The 12515-nt window shown below is 46.7% G+C and overlaps 1 pseudogene; it reads left to right on the forward strand.

The window, feature by feature from the left end:
- The window catches only part of LOC106601769 (centrosomal protein of 112 kDa-like), a 302159-nt pseudogene that overhangs the window by 24811 nt on the left and 264833 nt on the right, over positions 1-12515 (forward strand).

Here is a 12515-nt window from a genome sequence, read left to right on the forward strand (position 1 = left end):
GGCAACGCTCCCCTAGCCTCCACTACCACCAGCATCATCTATAATAGATCTACAGGTGGTTGTGCTCTCTGCACTGTGGAACATAGACAGAGTTAAGCTGTGTGGCTGTGCTCTCTGCACTGTGGAACATGGACAGAGTTAAGCTGTGTGGCTGTGCTCTCTGCACTGTGGAACATGGACAGAGTTAAGCTGTGTGGCTGTGCTCTCTGCACTGTGGAACATGGACAGAGTTAAGCTGTGTGGCTGTGCTCTCTGCACTGTGGAACATAGAGTTAAGCTGTGTGGCTGTGCTCTCTGCACTGTGGAACATAGAGAGAGTTAAGCTGTGTGGCTGTGCTCTCTGCACTGTGGAACATAGACAGAGTAAAGCTGTGTGCCTGTGCTCTCTGCACTGTGGAACATGGACAGAGTTAAGCTGTGTGGCTGTGCTCTCTGCACTGTGGAACATGGACAGAGTTAAGCTGTGTGCCTGTGCTCTCTGCACTGTGGAACATGGACAGAGTTAAGCTGTGTGGCTGTGCTCTGCACTGTGGAACATGGACAGAGTTAAGCTGTGTGGCTGTGCTCTCTGCACTGTGGAACATGGACAGAGTTAAGCTATGTGGCTGTGCTCTCTGCACTGTGGAACATGGACAGAGTTAAGCTGTGTGGCTGTGCTCTGCACTGTGGAACATGGACAGAGTTAAGCTGTGTGGCTGTGCTCTCTGCACTGTGGAACATGGACAGAGTTAAGCTGTGTGGCTGTGCTCTCTGCACTGTGGAACATAGACAGAGTTAAGCTGTGTGGCTGTGCTCTCTGCACTGTGGAACATAGACAGCGTTAAGCTGTGTGGCTGTGCTCTCTGCACTGTGGAACATAGACAGAGTTAAGCTGTGTGGCTGTGCTCTCTGCACTGTGGAACATAGACAGAGTTAAGCTGTGTGCCTGTGCTCTCTGCACTGTGGAACATGGACAGAGTTAAGCTGTGTGGCTGTGCTCTCTGCACTGTGGAACATAGACAGAGTTAAGCTGTGTGGCTGTGCTCTCTGCACTGTGGAACATGGACAGAGTTAAGCTGTGTGGCTGTGCTCTCTGCACTGTGGAACATGGACAGAGTTAAGCTGTGTGGCTGTGCTCTCTGCACTGTGGAACATGGACAGAGTTAAGCTGTGTGGCTGTGCTCTCTGCACTGTGGAACATGGACAGAGTTAAGCTGTGTGGCTGTGCTCTCTGCACTGTGGAACATGGACAGAGTTAAGCTGTGTGGCTGTGCTCTCTGCACTGTGGAACATGGACAGAGTTAAGCTATGTGGCTGTGCTCTCTGCACTGTGGAACATGGACAGAGTTAAGCTGTGTGGCTGTGCTCTGCACTGTGGAACATGGACAGAGTTAAGCTGTGTGGCTGTGCTCTCTGCACTGTGGAACATGGACAGAGTTAAGCTGTGTGGCTGTGCTCTCTGCACTGTGGAACATAGACAGAGTTAAGCTGTGTGGCTGTGCTCTCTGCACTGTGGAACATAGACAGCGTTAAGCTGTGTGGCTGTGCTCTCTGCACTGTGGAACATAGACAGAGTTAAGCTGTGTGGCTGTGCTCTCTGCACTGTGGAACATAGACAGAGTTAAGCTGTGTGCCTGTGCTCTCTGCACTGTGGAACATGGACAGAGTTAAGCTGTGTGGCTGTGCTCTCTGCACTGTGGAACATAGACAGAGTTAAGCTGTGTGGCTGTGCTCTCTGCACTGTGGAACATGGACAGAGTTAAGCTGTGTGGCTGTGCTCTCTGCACTGTGGAACATAGACAGAGTAAAGCTGTGTGCCTGTGCTCTCTGCACTGTGGAACATGGACAGAGTTAAGCTGTGTGGCTGTGCTCTCTCCACTGTGGAACATGGACAGAGTTAAGCTGTGTGCCTGTGCTCTCTGTACTGTGGAACATGGACAGAGTTAAGCTGTGTGGCTGTGCTCTGCACTGTGGAACATGGACAGAGTTAAGCTGTGTGGCTGTGCTCTCTGCACTGTGGAACATGGACAGAGTTAAGCTGTGTGGCTGTGCTCTCTGCACTGTGGAACATGGACAGAGTTAAGCTGTGTGGCTGTGCTCTCTGCACTGTGGAACATGGACAGAGTTAAGCTGTGTGGCTGTGCTCTGCACTGTGGAACATGGACAGAGTTAAGCTGTGTGGCTGTGCTCTCTGCACTGTGGAACATGGACAGAGTTAAGCTGTGTGGCTGTGCTCTCTGCACTGTGGAACATAGACAGCGTTAAGCTGTGTGGCTGTGCTCTCTGCACTGTGGAACATAGACAGCGTTAAGCTGTGTGGCTGTGCTCTCTGCACTGTGGAACATAGACAGAGTTAAGCTGTGTGGCTGTGCTCTCTGCACTGTGGAACATAGACAGAGTTAAGCTGTGTGCCTGTGCTCTCTGCACTGTGGAACATGGACAGAGTTAAGCTGTGTGGCTGTGCTCTCTGCACTGTGGAACATAGACAGAGTTAAGCTGTGTGGCTGTGCTCTCTGCACTGTGGAACATGGACAGAGTTAAGCTGTGTGGCTGTGCTCTCTGCACTGTGGAACATGGACAGAGTTAAGCTGTGTGGCTGTGCTCTCTGCACTGTGGAACATAGACAGCGTTAAGCTGTGTGGCTGTGCTCTCTGCACTGTGGAACATAGACAGCGTTAAGCTGTGTGGCTGTGCTCTCTGCACTGTGGAACATAGACAGAGTTAAGCTGTGTGGCTGTGCTCTCTGCACTGTGGAACATAGACAGAGTTAAGCTGTGTGCCTGTGCTCTCTGCACTGTGGAACATGGACAGAGTTAAGCTGTGTGGCTGTGCTCTCTGCACTGTGGAACATAGACAGAGTTAAGCTGTGTGGCTGTGCTCTCTGCACTGTGGAACATGGACAGAGTTAAGCTGTGTGGCTGTGCTCTCTGCACTGTGGAACATAGACAGAGTAAAGCTGTGTGCCTGTGCTCTCTGCACTGTGGAACATGGACAGAGTTAAGCTGTGTGGCTGTGCTCTCTCCACTGTGGAACATGGACAGAGTTAAGCTGTGTGCCTGTGCTCTCTGTACTGTGGAACATGGACAGAGTTAAGCTGTGTGGCTGTGCTCTGCACTGTGGAACATGGACAGAGTTAAGCTGTGTGGCTGTGCTCTCTGCACTGTGGAACATGGACAGAGTTACGCTGTGTGGCTGTGCTCTCTGCACTGTGGAACATGGACAGAGTTAAGCTGTGTGGCTGTGCTCTCTGCACTGTGGAACATGGACAGAGTTAAGCTGTGTGGCTGTGCTCTGCACTGTGGAACATGGACAGAGTTAAGCTGTGTGGCTGTGCTCTCTGCACTGTGGAACATGGACAGAGTTAAGCTGTGTGGCTGTGCTCTCTGCACTGTGGAACATAGACAGAGTTAAGCTGTGTGGCTGTGCTCTCTGCACTGTGGAACATGGACAGAGTTAAGCTGTGTGGCTGTGCTCTCTGCACTGTGGAACATAGACAGAGTTAAGAGCGGGATGTTTGGTTGCAGTGGCTGAAACTACCAGCTGTCTGCTGCATTCTCTGCTGCCTCAATGTAGTTCTGTCTTGCCTGGTCATGCTTTGTCTCAATTTTTCTGGTATCCTCTTTGAAATGTCTGTACCCCAGAGCCACCTAGCCAGGTCTCTCCCTCTCACCTTTAGGAGAGAACAGATAAACCGCAGTCTTTCTCCTCATAGTCCTGTCTTTGGTCGATTGTCCCTGTCTGCCTCACAGACCTGTTGCCCAACGTTGGGTCAACGTTAGGAAGTGATGCATCACAACGTGTGTTTGTTTGGCTTGAGCGGTAGGTCCTTGATGTGGAGTGGCTCTCCTTTCTTCTCCTCTCTCCTCTCTTCTCTCCTCTGTCTGCGGCCGCCTCATCCATCTGTCCTTGTCAGGGCGAATGCCACAGACAGGATACAGTACCAGTGCTGGGCAGACATCACAAGCAAACACACACTTTAGTTTAGTCTAGCACCAGTTTATGTTTCACCACCAATGTCTGGCCTGGCCCTGCCCTGCAAGCCTTGGCATGTGGGCCTCCCATGGTCAGAGTTGGATGTGGGCCGCTCAGCTCCACAGAGAGGGAGGTAAGTGTGGGCCGTCTTTCAATATTCAATCAAAAATGTTGTTAAGGCTTTATAATATATTTTATTTATAAGCCTGATTTGCTGAACTGGGTGTCAGAGATTAAACAAAAGTGTTTCTCTGCATCAGCTCTATGCTCAGAGGGCAGAGGTTTGTCCAGCCACTGTCTGTTTAGTATTGAATGATTGGTCGTTCTGGAGTATACTGGATGTCCACTGTCTTACTGACATGTCATTTAGTTCAGACCAGTTTGCAAGCAGGCCTCAGTCCCCCATTCATTTAGGATTACTGAATGAGCTCACCAACTTGAACCTTCACACCATAGAGAAAACACACACGCACACACACACTCACTCACACACACACTCACACACACACTATACTCCCGTCCTTCGCCCCTCCCTGGCCCTTTGAGGCTTAGCTGTAGAACTCTTTCCTCTCTCTTTCTGTCATTTCTTGTCATCTACAAAGTCAGATGATCTCTGTTTCAGAAGGCTGTGATCCCGCCTGCTCCCTTGCAGCTGTCTTCCACACTGTGTGAAGCTGCCTGGGAAGTTCATAGAGAAATAAGGAGGTCACTCACAACAAGAGGAAAGGAGAAGAAGGAGAATGAAATTGGATGAAACCGCCAACTCCGTCGACTCACTACAGTACAGTTTCTCGTCCCGGCTTAATCCCCTAACAGAGTTGAACCATTGATGGTTTTACTCCATAGCCGTGTCAGTCAGTCCACTTGTGTCTTAACACACTCTAAGGTGGGCCGACGTCAGAGTTGTCGTTCCTGTTAGCCGTCTCTTCAGTCTTGAGGCTCATTGTGTTTTTTCTTCCCTGTGTAATCAAAGGGGACAGAGCGGGCGTGTTTGGTGAGGGAGTATGTATACACATCTGTCTCCCTGGGTCGATAGACGCGTCATGGATAGCTTACGGAGTAACGGGGTTGACAAAAGGGCTGACTGGCAGAAAGAGGAGCCAAGCGGAAATGGGCCTAGCTGAGCTGAACACACACAATGCCTTGAAGTGGCCCGAGGTATTCCCTTTCTGTAAACAGTCAGAGCTGAGGGAAGAAACTAACTGTGTGTTAAGTGCTGGCCTTTGAAGTTTGAAGTCCTGTATTGTTTAAGACAAACCGAGGGCGGAGGTCGGGGAGAACGTGTGTGTGGGTGTGTGTGTGTGTGTGTGTGTGTGTGTGTGTGTGTGTGTGTGTGTGTGTGTGTGTGTGTGTGTGTGTGTGTGTGTGTGTGTGTGTGTGTGTGTGTGTGTGTGTGTGTGTGTGTGTGTGTGTACGTACGTGTGTTTGTGGTGGAGCCTTGTCTTGAGAAAAAGGAGGAGATGCAAAATAAGTAAAGGGCTTGTTTTCTGTTTCTTTTCTTCTTCTCTTGCAGATTGAGAACCCCAGGTATTTGAGAGAGAACCCTATCCCCTTGTCTCCGGTAAGTGTAAGGGAGGGTTCCCATGTGTGTTGAGGGCAGATAAGTGTTACCTTTTACTCACTCCCCACCTCTCTTTCTTACCCACTCTTTTATTTCCATACTGTAGATATTCCTCAAATCCAGCCTGAAGAATAGCACTGTGACTGATGAGCAGACCCCAGTTGCAAGACAGGAGAAAGAGGTGGGCACTAGAACACCCACCTAACCATAGACAACCATCTAATAACCATCAACCATTCCAGAAAGCAATACCTGTTGACTGCCTCAATCAATACTGAGGTAGAGTACCTTATGATAAGCTGTAGACAACACTCTTTATCAAGACAGTGTCCATCTATATTTTCCACAGTAGTCTATTTACCACCACAAACCGATGCTGGCACTAAGACCGCACTCAACGAGCTGTATAAGGCCATAAGCAAACAAGAGAATGTTCACCCAGAAGTGGGGCTCCTAGTGGCCGGGGATTTTAATGCAGGAATGCTTAAATCCATTTTCCCTAATTTCTACCAGCATGTCACATGTGCAACCAGAGGGGGGGAAAACTCTAGACCACCTTCACTCCACACACAGAGGCGCGTACAAAACTCTCCCTCGTCCTCCATTTGGCAAATCTGACCATAATTCTATCCTCCTGATTCCTGATTACAAGTAAAAACTCAAGCATAGGAAGTACTCGCTCAATATGGAATTGGTCAGATGACGCGGATGCTAAGATACAGGATTGTTTTAAGAGCACAGACTGGAATATGTTCCGGGATTCAGCCGAAGGCATTGAGGAGTATACAATATCAGTCACCGGCTTCATCAATAAGTGCGTCGACAACGTCGTCCCCACTGTGACCATAAGTACATATCCCAACCAGAGGCCATGGATTACAGGCAACATCCGCACTGAGCTAAAGGCTAAAGCTGACACTTTCAAGGAGCGGGACACTAATCCGGAGGCTTATAAGAAACCCTGCTATGCCCTCCGATGAGCCATCAAACAGGCAAAGCGTCAATACAGGACTAAGATCCTACTACAATCCTGCTACTACTCTGACGCTTGTCAGATGTGGCAGGGCTTGCCAAACTATTACGGATTACAAAGAGAAACCCAGCCACGAGCTGCTCAGTGACACATACCTACCAGACGAGCTAAATGCCTTCCATGCTCGCTTCAAGGCAAGCAATACTGAACCATGCACGAGAGCACCAGCTGTTCCAAACAACTGTGTGATCACGCTCTCCATAGCCTATGTGAGTAAGACCTTTTAAACAGGTCAACAGTCACAAGACCACAGGGCTAAATGGATTACCAGGACGTGTACTCAGACCATGCGCTGACCAACTGGCAACTGTCTTCACTGACATTTTTAACTTGTCCCTGACCGAGTCTGTAATACCTACACGTTTCAAGCTGACCACCATAGTCCCTGTTCCCAAGAACACTAAGGTAACCTTCCTAAATGACTACCGCCCCTACCACTCACGTCTATAGCCATGAAGTGCTTTGAAAGGCTGGTCATGACTCACATCAACACCATAATCCCAGAAACCCTAGACCCACTACAATTTGCATACCGCCCCAACAGTTCCACAGATGACGCAATCTCTATTGCACTTCACACTTCGCTAACCCACCTGGACAAAAGGAACACCTACGTAAGAATTCTGTTGTTGACTACAGCTCAGAGTTCAACACCATAGTGCCCTCAATGCTCATCACTAAGCTAAGGACCCTGGGACTAAACACCTCCCTCTGCAACTGGATCCTGGACTTCCTGATGGGCCACCTCCAGGTGGTAAGAGTAGGCAATAACACATCTGCTATGCTGATCCTCAACATGGGGCCCCTCAACTCCTGTACTCCTTCAACCACGACTGCATGGCCACGCACGATTCCAACACCGTCAGTAAGTTTGCCGACGACGCAATTGTGGTAGGCCAGATAACCGACAAGGATGAGACAGCCTATAGGGAGGAGGTCAGAGACCTGGCAGTGTTGCAAGACAAAGTAGCTGATCCTGGATTACGGGAAAAGGAGACACTAGCATGCCCCCATTCACATCGACAGGACTGTAGTGGAGCTGGTTGAGAACTTCAAGTTTTTTGCAGGCACTAAGTCCTATCATTAACAAAGTATCATGGTTCAAACACATCAAGACAGTTGTGAAGCGTTCACGACAATGCCTATTCCCTCTCAGGAGACTGAAAAGATTTGGCATGAGTCTTCAGATCCTCAAAGAATTATATGTCTACACCATTGAGAGCATCCTGACTGGTTTCATCACCGCTTGGTATGGCAACTGCTCGGCATCCGACCGCAAGGCGCAACAAAGGGTAGCGTGTACGGTCCAGTACATCACTGGGGCCAGGCAAGCGGTACCGGAGCACCAAGTCTTGGTCCAAAAGGCTCCTTAACCGCTTCTACCCGCAAGTCATAAGACTGCTAAACAGTTACGTAAATGGCTACCCAGACTATTTGCTTGACCCCCTTTTTACGCTGCTGCTACTCGCTGTTTATTATCTATTCATAGTCACTTTACCCCTACCTACTGTACATGTACAGTGCATTCGGAAAGTATTCAGACCCCTTGACTTTTTCCCCAAAAATGACTTTACAGCCTTATTCTAAATTGAATTACATTTTTAAAACATCATCAATCCACACACAAAACGCCAAAATGACAAAGCAATACCAGGTTTTTAGAAATTGTTGCACATTTATAAAAAAAATAAAAATGATACCTTATTTACTTAAGAATTCAGACCCTTTGCTATGACTTGAAATTGAGCTCATGTGCATCCTGTTTCCATTGATCATCCTTGTAATATTTCTACAACTTTATTGGAGTCCACCTGTGGTAAATTCTATTAATTAGACAAAGGCACACACCTGTCTATATTCAGTCCCACAGTTGACAGTGCATGTCAGAGCAAAATCCAAGCCAGAACAGCACAAACTGGCTCTAACCAGAATAGAAAGAGGAGTGGGAGGCTCCGGTGCACAACTGAGCAAGAGGACAAGTACATTAGAGTGTCTAGTTTTAGAAACAGATGCCTCTCAAGTCCTCAATTGGCATCTTCATGAAATAGTACCCGCAAAACACCAGTCTCAACATCAACAGTGAAGAGGCGACTCCGGGATGCTGGCCTTCTAGGCTTTATCCATAGTGATGGAGGTAGGCCTGGTCAATCTCCTATTCCATGTCAACGGGACAATAGCGTGAGAATTTGTGAATCTAAATTCTAAGGAGTAAAAGAGTTCAAGATCATAACATTAACCCAAAACTGTGAACCACAAGTTAAGTCCCATTCAAAGCAAATTTAACATAGTGCCACACTGTTGTCACTCTGGTAAAGAGATTAATCTCCTTATGCATGAAAATTGTGTTCTAGGCTGCGCTTTGTGTTGCGTTTGTGTTGTTCCTAAAGGGATGATTCCGAATGCCCCTTTAAGAGAGAAAAAAACCTGACCAGTGGTGACACTTTTTCCTTATGTGGATTTAAGCTGAAAATCCCATTCTGAAAGGACGCTTTGAAGTCCCCCACCCGCCTTTACTCACACTGTTAAATATAAAACTGAGCATGACTTGACTCTAATCGCCATGGCTTTTTATGTCCCCGTGGAGAAATGCTGTACTCAATTAGATCAACTTCAGTGAGCTGGCCAAAAAGGGAGAGGGACAGAAGGGGACAGAGAGGGTGAGAGGGAGGAATAGAGAAAGGAAACGTGGGAGAAAGAGAGAGTGGTTCAATGGGCACCACCAACAATGCTCATCAGCCATCCTAATGTGGTTATTCATTCTGACTGGAGGAGAGGAGACTAATGTGGTTATTCATTCTGACTGGAGGAGAGACTAATGTGGTTATATTCATTCTGACTGGAGGAGAGGAAACTAATGTAGTTATATTCATTCTGACTGGAGGAGAGACTAATGTGGTTATATTCATTCTGACTGGAGGAGAGACTAATGTGGTGATATTCATTCTGACTGGAGGAGAGGAGACTAATGTGGTGATATTCATTCTGACTGGAGGAGAGGAGACTAATGTGGTTATATTCATTCTGACTGGAGATGACTAATGTGGTTATATTCATTCTGACTGGAGGTGACTAATGTGGTGATATTCATTCTGACTGGAGGTGACTAATGTGGTGATATTCATTCTGACTGGAGGAGAGGAGACTAATGTGGTGATATTCATTCTGACTGGAGGTGACTAATGTGGTTATATTCATTCTGACTGGAGGTGACTAATGTGGTTATATTCATTCTGACTGGAGGAGAGACTAATGTGGTGATATTCATTCTGACTGGAGGAGAGACTAATGTGGTGATATTCATTCTGACTGGAGGAGAGGAGACTAATGTGGTGATATTCAGTCTGACTGGAGGAGAGGAGACTGGTTATATTCATTCTGACTGGAGGAGAGGAGACTAATGTGGTGATATTCATTCTGACTGGAGAAGAGGAGACTAATGTGGTTATATTCATTCTGACTGGAGGAGAGGAGACTAATGTGGTGATATTCATTCTGACTGGAGAAGAGGAGACTAATGTGGTGATATTCATTCTGACTGGAGGAGAGGAGACTAATGTGGTGATATTCATTCTGACTGGAGAAGAGGAGACTAATGTGGTGATATTCATTCTGACTGGAGGAGAGGAGACTAATGTGGTGATATTCATTCTGACTGGAGGAGAGGAGACTAATGTGGTGATATTCAGTCTGACTGGAGGAGAGGAGACTGGTTATATTCATTCTGACTGGAGGAGAGGACACTAATGTGGTGATATTCATTCTGACTGGAGGAGAGGAGACTAATGTGGTGATATTCATTCTGACTGGAGAAGAGGAGACTAATGTGGTTATATTCATTCTGACTGGAGGAGAGGAGACTAATGTGGTGATATTCATTCTGACTGGAGAAGAGGAGACTAATGTGGTGATATTCATTCTGACTGGAGGAGAGGAGACTAATGTGGTGATATTCATTCTGACTGGAGGTGACTAATGTGGTTATATTCATTCTGACTGGAGGAGAGGATGCTGTGGTTATATTCATTCTGACTGGAGGAGAGGAGACTAATGTGGTGATATTCATTCTGACTGGAGGAGAGGAGACTGGTTATATTCATTCTGACTGGAGGAGAGGAGACTAATGTGGTGATATTCATTCTGACTGGAGGAGAGGAGACTAATGTGGTGATATTCATTCTGACTGGAGGAGAGGAGACTGGTTATATTCATTCTGACTGGAGGAGAGGAGACTAATGTGGTTATATTCATTCTGACTGGAGGAGAGACTAATGTGGTGATATTCATTCTGACTGGAGGAGAGGAGACTAATGTGGTGATATTCATTCTGACTGGAGGTGACTAATGTGGTGATATTCATTCTGACTGGAGGAGAGGAGACTAATGTGGTTATATTCATTCTGACTGGAGAAGAGGAGACTAATGTGGTTATATTCATTCTGACTGGAGGAGAGGTGACTAATGTGGTGATATTCATTCTGACTGGAGGAGAGGAGACTAATGTGGTTATATTCATTCTGACTAGAGGAGACTAATGTGGTGATATTCATTCTGACTGGAGGAGAGGAGACTAATGTGGTGATATTCATTCTGACTGGAGGAGAGGAGACTAATGTGGTGATATTCATTCTGACTAGATGAGACTAATGTGGTTATATTCATTCTGACTGGAGAAGAGGAGACTAATGTGGTGATATTCATTCTGACTAGAGGAGAGGAGACTAATGTGGTTATATTCATTCTGACTGGAGGAGAGGAGACTAGTGTGGTTATATTCATTCTGACTGGAGGAGAGGAGACTAATGTGGTGATATTCATTCTGACTGGAGGAGAGGAGACTAATGTGGTGATTTTCATTCTGACTGGAGGAGACTAATGTGGTGATATTCATTCTGACTGGAGGAGAGGAGACTAATGTGGTGATATTCATTCTGACTGGAGGAGAGGAGACTAATGTGGTGATATTCATTCTGACTGGAGGTGACTAATGTGGTTATATTCATTCTGACTGGAGGTGACTAATGTGGTTATATTCATTCTGACTGGAGGAGAGACTAATGTGGTGATATTCATTCTGACTGGAGGAGAGACTAATGTGGTGATATTCATTCTGACTGGAGGAGAGGAGACTAATGTGGTGATATTCAGTCTGACTGGAGGAGAGGAGACTGGTTATATTCATTCTGACTGGAGGAGAGGAGACTAATGTGGTGATATTCATTCTGACTGGAGAAGAGGAGACTAATGTGGTTATATTCATTCTGACTGGAGGAGAGGAGACTAATGTGGTGATATTCATTCTGACTGGAGAAGAGGAGACTAATGTGGTGATATTCATTCTGACTGGAGGAGAGGAGACTAATGTGGTGATATTCATTCTGACTGGAGAAGAGGAGACTAATGTGGTGATATTCATTCTGACTGGAGGAGAGGAGACTAATGTGGTGATATTCATTCTGACTGGAGGAGAGGAGACTAATGTGGTGATATTCAGTCTGACTGGAGGAGAGGAGACTGGTTATATTCATTCTGACTGGAGGAGAGGACACTAATGTGGTGATATTCATTCTGACTGGAGGAGAGGAGACTAATGTGGTGATATTCATTCTGACTGGAGAAGAGGAGACTAATGTGGTTATATTCATTCTGACTGGAGGAGAGGAGACTAATGTGGTGATATTCATTCTGACTGGAGAAGAGGAGACTAATGTGGTGATATTCATTCTGACTGGAGGAGAGGAGACTAATGTGGTGATATTCATTCTGACTGGAGGTGACTAATGTGGTTATATTCATTCTGACTGGAGGAGAGGATGCTGTGGTTATATTCATTCTGACTGGAGGAGAGGAGACTAATGTGGTGATATTCATTCTGACTGGAGGAGAGGAGACTGGTTATATTCATTCTGACTGGAGGAGAGGAGACTAATGTGGTGATATTCATTCTGACTGGAGGAGAGGAGACTAATGTGG

The sequence above is a fragment of the Salmo salar genome, chromosome ssa03, assembly GCF_905237065.1.
Source record: "Salmo salar chromosome ssa03, Ssal_v3.1, whole genome shotgun sequence".
NCBI lineage: Eukaryota > Metazoa > Chordata > Actinopteri > Salmoniformes > Salmonidae > Salmo > Salmo salar.